Source organism: Nicotiana attenuata, unplaced genomic scaffold (assembly GCF_001879085.1).
Source record: "Nicotiana attenuata strain UT unplaced genomic scaffold, NIATTr2, whole genome shotgun sequence".
NCBI lineage: Eukaryota > Viridiplantae > Streptophyta > Magnoliopsida > Solanales > Solanaceae > Nicotiana > Nicotiana attenuata.
The window spans coordinates 80,686-88,185 of record NW_017672782.1 but is presented as its reverse complement, the minus strand read 5'-3'; positions in this window follow the sequence as shown (position 1 = coordinate 88,185).

Here is a 7,500-nt window from a genome sequence, read left to right as displayed (position 1 = left end):
GGAGGAAAAAATGAAGGCAAGGGTTGGAGATGACCTTAGCTTTAAAATACCTATGTACTCAGATTAAAAGAGAGTCAAATAAATCAAAATAAGGAAAAGAGGAATTTTTGTTAGTAGAAATGTCGTCAGATTTTAGAAGTGACCTTTCCACTTTCGAGTAACACATCATTACAAGAATATGATGTAGCTCGAAAAACACACCAAGGTGCAAGATCAAAATATATACTCAGTGTCATGTCATCCTTCGAGCACAACAATTAGTTAAGCAATGAGTTTTGTTATGTGTAAATGTATACTCCCTTTAGTTCAAAATAAGTGATTTTTTTTGTATGTTTTCACACAAATTAAGAAATTCACCTTTTAGTATTAATTAATAATGAAATTGATCATATTAACCTTTACTATCTCACATAAACACTCCTAACACATATTCCAACACCATTTACTTCAAGGACAATGTAGGAAAAAAATAATTAATTCATTCTTGAAATTTGGAAAAATCACTTATTTTGGACCACAAGAAAAAGGCAACAAATCACTTATTTTGGACCGGAGGGAGTAGCATATTTTCATGAACTTCCCGCTTCAACCAATTAATATATACTCCCTCGGTCCAAAACAACTGATTTTTTGGATGTTTTCACACTATTTAAGAAATCCACCTTTTAGCATTAATTAGCAGTGGAATTGACCATATTAACCTTTACTATCTCACATAAACACTCCTAAGACATATTCCAACACTATTTACTCCATGGACAATTCAGGAAAAAAATAATTAATTTCTTTAACAAAAATATGTCTACAGATTAAAAACCTTTTCGGCTCTCTCTTTCCTTTGGTTCTATACATACTAACTTTTGTTAGATATTTTTTATTGTTGTTAGTTTTGATTTATAAATTGTTGTTCTATTACTAGTATTTTTATGGTTTAGTGTAGTTTGATTTAAAAGTTTTGATGCACCCCTTCATTGAAAAAGAAAGTTATTAACTAAATTTCTAGATACATTACTGACTTCTGACAGTTAAATATGTGATTGATTGTTTATTGGTTCAGTGGACTGACTACTCATTCACAAATGTTTTTCAAATACTACAAATAATGTACCGAGCCAAAGAGTTGAGTTAGGGACTAGAGCCCAGCCCCATATGTTGTTTACTACAATAAATTTAGTTTTTTTTTTATGAATTTTTAGCTCCTATAGCAAAGGTTAACACCTTATTTATTTTAAATAAATACCATTTAAAAAAATTATATTCTATAGATACCTTTTAATGTTTATAGCAAAATATTTAATTTTGGTTACCTCCTAGCTCTAAGCCACTAAATACGCTATTCAGTTACACTATTTTATTTCACTCTCTACTTTGGTACATCCCATTCCCTTCCCCCATTCCCTGAAAACACGATGCTCAATCTCAAAATTCCTCTCACTAACTATTTTCTTTTCATTTCGATCAATTCTTGCACCGAATTGAATATGTTGGGTAGCAGCGGACCTCAGCCTTCCTGATCGAGTCTTCCCCAGGCAAAAATCCATTCGCAATCCGTCAAAACTCAATTATGAGTCTCTAGCGTCGTTAAGCAATGAATCAATTTCGAAAATTCTGGATTCCGTTGCAACGATTGGGTGCTTTGAGGTAGGTAACCATGGAATTCAGGGGATCTCATCAAATCGGTCTTGTTTCGTCGGTGACGGAGTCTTTGGGATTTCATCGGAGGGAATTCAATCTGACCACCCTCATCGCTTGAAAATCCTTCTTGGAAGGTAGCATTCCTGTCTCTTAATGATAACCGGTCAATACTAAGGGAGCTTTCACTTGTTTGGCTATGATACATCCGCTGCTCCCTTGTATAATTCAAGCAACGTTGGGTAGCAGGTAATGAAAAAAAGTGTCACGTGTTTTACCTTCAAACGTTGCTACGGCGGGTTTGCCGGAAATTAGGGTTTGTTCTTGAACAAAGGCGATGGAGTTTGGGGCTGAGCAACTTGATTTTCTGTTAATATATTTCAATGTATTTTCATGTATTTCATTGTATTCATTGTCTTTTTTTTCATTATAATTCAATGTATCTCGTTATATTCCATGTATTTCATTGTATTCACTGTCTTTTTTTTCATTGTATTTCAATGTATCCTACTGTATTCTATGTATTTTATTGTATTCACTGTCTCGCTATATGCCATGAATGTATTCATATGTTTTTTTTAATTAATATAATTTATGTATTCAGATGTATTATATAAATTCTCTTAACATTGCTATGTTTTTGGGTATTTTTCGGTTGAGAATCTTTTTTATAACTGAAAATACAATTTTTGTGTGTTATAATTGAGTTTGTTGAGTTATATTAGGAGTCTATTATGTTAATTGATTCACTTTCCGTTTTAAAAATAGTGCAATCCCCTATTTCACGCCGTGAATACAGTCGAATACACTCGAACACAATAATCTGTCCAGCTGTAATCCCATGTTTCACTCCATGAATACAGTCGAATACACTCGAATACAACAACTGATTAGCTGGACTTCCCTGATTCGCGCCTATTTTTGCTACTGTATTCCTGATAAATGTGACGACCCGTCGTCTCATGAGTTACCGCTCCGTTTCCCCATTTTTCTGCTTCTTAATGATTCATTATCAGTGTCTTGGGTGATCGAAATGGTTTGGAGTGATTATAGTAGGAAATGAGACACTTAGTCTCTTTTAAGAAGGCTTGAGTTGGAAAAGGCAACCGGATGTGGACTTATGAGTTAGAGGGCTCGGATGCGAATTCCGATGATTCGGTTAGCTTCGGGGGATGATTTGTGACTTAGGAGTGTGATCGAAAGTGGTTTTGGAGGTCCAGAGTAGAATTAGGCTTGAATTGGCGAAGTTAGTATTTTGGCGATTTCCGGTTGATGGGTGAGATTTTGATCCGAGGGTCGGAATGGAATTCCGAGAGTTGTTGTAGCTTCGTTATGTGATTTGGGATGTGTGTGTAAAATTTCAGATCATTCGGAGGTGATTTGGTTAGGTTTTTGATCAAATGCGTGTTTCGGAAGTTTTAGAAGAACTTAGGTTTGAATTCGTTTGATGGTTTTGGTGTTGTTTGAGGTGTTTTAATGATGGAGCAAGTTTGAATGATGTTTTAGAACGCTTTAGTGCTTTTGGTTGAGATCCCGGGGGCCTGGGGTGATTTGGGATGGCTAACGGGGAGTTTTGAGCCTTGTGTGTTGCAGGTTTTTCTGTTGCTCCAGGTATTTTCGCACCTGCGGTTTGGGGACCGCAGGTGCGGTCTCGCAGATGCGGAGGAGAGAGGCGCAGGTGCGGTCTTATGAAGGCACGTCAGGAATCGCAGATGCGGAGTGGGGACCGCATCTGCGGAGTCGCAGATGCGACAAGTTGACCGCAAATGCGGGATTGGGGCTTTAAGTGAATTTCCGCAGATGCGGAGAGTGTGACCGCAGCAGCGGATTTTGAGACCGCAGGTGTGGTTTCGACTGGGCAGATGTATATATGCTTCTTCTTCGCGAATTTTAAAGGGTTTGTTCATTTTTAACTCGGACTTGGAGGATTGTGGGCGAATTTAAAGAGGGATTTTAGGAGCTTCGATAAGGTAAGGATTTTTGGACCCAAAACACAATTCTATGGTGCTATTTCATGAATTAGGACTGGAAATTTAAGGAATTAATGAACAAAAATGGTGGTTTAGGGCTTGAACTTAAGAGAGCAAAAATTGAGGATTTGAAGGTCAATTGAACTCCGATTCTTGTGTTTTTGATATGTATAAACTCGTGGGGAGATAAGGAGTCTAATGATGCAAAAATTTCTGAATTATGAGAAGTGGGCTCGGGGCTCGCTAATTTCGTGATTCTTGAAATTTTTCGATTGTCTTTGATTGGGTATTGTTTCCTTAGCATATTGTGACGTATTCGTTGTGATTTTGATCAGATTCGACGTGCGAGGAGGTCGATTTGAGAGGCAAGGGCATAGCGAGCTAGAGTTTGGCCGGTTTGAGGTGAGTAATGATTATAAATGATGTCCTGAGGGTTTGAAACCCCGGATTTGCACAACGTAGTGCTATGTTGAGGTGAGACACACGCTGTATGATGAGCGTGGGGTCCTTTACTACTAGGGACTGTGACTTGGTCCATCCCGATTGGTGATTTTTACCGTATTTTGACTGAGATTTAATTATTACCACTATGATCTGGGCTAGTTGCCATGTTTGGGGCCTTGTGCCGACCTGTAGAACCCCTAGGGGCATTTTTACTGATTATCCTCACTTTACTTGTTAAAAAAATCATACCCTCAGTCATGTTTCCAACTGTTTAACACAATGTGAACCGGTTGTTGAAATGCTAATCCTAAATGAAAGTAATATGTGGGCTGAGATCCCTATCTTATATTAGTATGCCCGAGAGGCTGTGTTTATATTGACCGAGAGGGGTTGAGAACCCAGTAGTAAGAATGTTTTTATATGTTATGGATCGGGCTGCACGCCGCAGCAATATGTTTATATGGATCGGGCTGCACGCCACAGCAAATGTATATTTATATATATATGGATCGGGCTGCGCGCCGCAGCAATATAGCGCTTGGGCTGTAGGAGCCCCTCCCGGAGTCTGCACACCCCCAGTGAGCGCAGTCGACTATTTATATGGATCGGGCTGTGTGCCACAGCGATGTACGGATCGGGCTGCGCGCCGCAGCGGTTATTTTGATTTCGGTTATTGTGAGAGATATATGGTTACTGTGTCGAGGAACGGGTTTATACTTGTTAAATACCTGATAAGCTACCTGTTTTTACCCGATTTAAAGAGATTTCACTTGATTTCTTCACTATATGCTGCTTTAAGTTATTTCACTGCTTTAATATAGAACTGCTTAGTGCCTTTACGTGTTTTCATACTGTCAGCCATTATTTATGATTATTACTCACTGGGTCGGAGTACCCACATTACTCCTTGCACCTTGCGTGCAGATCCAGGTGTTCCCGAGGCATAGTGAGAGCTTTCTTGCTGATCATCATCCACCGGAGTTATCGAGGTAGCTGCATGGCATCCGCAGACCCGATTTCTCCTTCTATCTTTTACTTTTCAGCATATTCTAGACTATCTTTATGTTAGGATGTTTAAAACTTGTAATAGAGGCTCTTGACTTGTGACACCGGATCGGTGGGGCTATTGTAGAGGTATTGTTATGATTTTCGCACATTTTATCTTCTGTTTCAGACTTCTATTAATGTTGGATTGGCATTTAAACCCTGTTAATTGGTAATGAACTCTATACGAAAGGGGTTGTGATTGATAATTGGTCGGGCTTGCCTAGCAATGTGTTGGGTGCCATCACGACCGGGGTTGGGGTCGTGACAATACAATAGCTTAAATACATCAAATACATCTTATAACCACAGAAAAGGTATCTATAATCCGTAATATAGCAAATGGTATCTATAAATGGCTAATTACTACCATAAGATAGTGCTTTATGAAAATTTTCCCTTTTTTTATTTATAAATTGTAGTTTTATCTGCATTTATCCTACTAACACGAGCTTACTAAGGCTTCATCGCCAACCAGCAACACTAATGTCTATTTATATGTTTGAGAGCTCCACTTATACTACTCATACAATCTCTTAACTAATAAAGGGGAGAAACTCAAAAATAGCCAGATTTACAAGTGGTCATTTAAAATAGCCACAATTTCAAAAGTAATCGAAATTTAGCCATTTTTCATGTAAAGATATACATGAAAAGCATAATATGCTGAAATTTCATACACAGTGCTCCAATCTCCAGTATATTATGCTGGAACTTTCCGTGTGTTGGAGTTCCAGCATAATATGCCGGAAGTTCATACACAGGTGCACCGATCTCCAGTATACTGAAACTTTACGTGTTGCAGCAAAATAGTGGCTATTTTTCATTGACTTTGTGAACGCTGGCTATTTTTTAATGACCAATCCGAAAACTGACTAGTCCGTACTATTTTTACTTAATAAAGCCCCTATTGTTACATAAATTTTAATTCAATCTAACAATCAGACTACCTTCAATTCTGTCAGATAGTTCGCTTGGTAGAAATGAATATACTGAATGCATATCACGACATTATGAATTTGGATGATGATACACTAGTCATGTTTCAAATTTGAATCATGAAAATAAATTAAATTTAGGAGCAAGTCTTTTATAACAAAATCATTGCCATACTTTACTCAAATAAATTTAATGATCCCATGTGTTCATTCAATATTTGATTTGTCTTATTTTATCAATTAAAATAAAAATATTGACATTTTTGTTGAATGAAATGTAGCATGCGCGATCATAATTTGATAGTAAGATTTATATCAAATTATAAATCAATTATCTATACGCTAGCTAGTCTTGTTCCGATTTATCTAAATCAATGTTCAAATCCAAACGAACTAACAAATCATTGACTCTTGTAATTTTAACCCCTTCATTTTTTTATTTGTCAAAAGGATTTATTCTCCAAATTATATTTCTAGAAGTACTATTAAAAAAAAAGTTGACATTTGAATATTTTATAGGGTAATATTTTGTTCTTATTAATATTTATATTCGAAATTCTCATGTTAGTCAAAATAAATTATCTGAAGGAAAATTAAAAGGTGGTTGGATTGGAACGTTTGTTTTCCTGGTTGGATTGGAACAAGACAGATAAAAATTAGAGAAAAAGGACAAAAATGGTAATTTTTCCAATGCGTAATAGTAGCAGTAACAGAAACAACCAAAAAGAGTAGAGCCCAGCGATTTCAGCGGGAGCAATTATTTGGAAACTGCTCCTTATTTGACTGACCGCTTACCTCCAACCAAATCCCAATTTTCGAGGAAAAAAGAAAAAAATTTATTACCTACAGTAATTAGTTGCATTTAGTGCTAATATGAGAGGCTCTTAAATTAATTTTATCATTCATTTTCAGTTGATTTATTTTAGTTCAACTGATGAGGGCCCACTTATGACACTTCTAATTATATTTAATTAATTAGTTGCATTTACTACTGATATAAGTAAAATTCCTATTAATTTATTTTTAAATTCCTATATTAGAAATAAGTTACTTATTCATTTTTGTTATTATTTAATTTTGTATGTTTTGTAAAGGCTGCCATGCCAGCTTCCTCACTCAAATGTCTGACTCAATGAATGAACAAGTTAAAACCAAAATCATCAATGACACATCAGAGCCTGCAACTTGTAGCTTGGGAAATTTACAGAATTACCCTTTATCAAGTATTCTGTTAGATCATTTTCTTTGTTTTTCTAATTTACTAGTATACATACCCGCGCGATGCGCGGATCAATTCAAAGAAAAAATAGTAGAGCGGAGAGAAATAATAGAAACATATGTATATTTCAGATTAAATTTAGCGATCGAATTCAACAGAAATAAAATAAAAAATAAATAGATGAATTTTTGCGGCCAATATTGGGACCCGGTATGATTCAAGAACAAATAACAGTACTATCTAAGGATTTTCC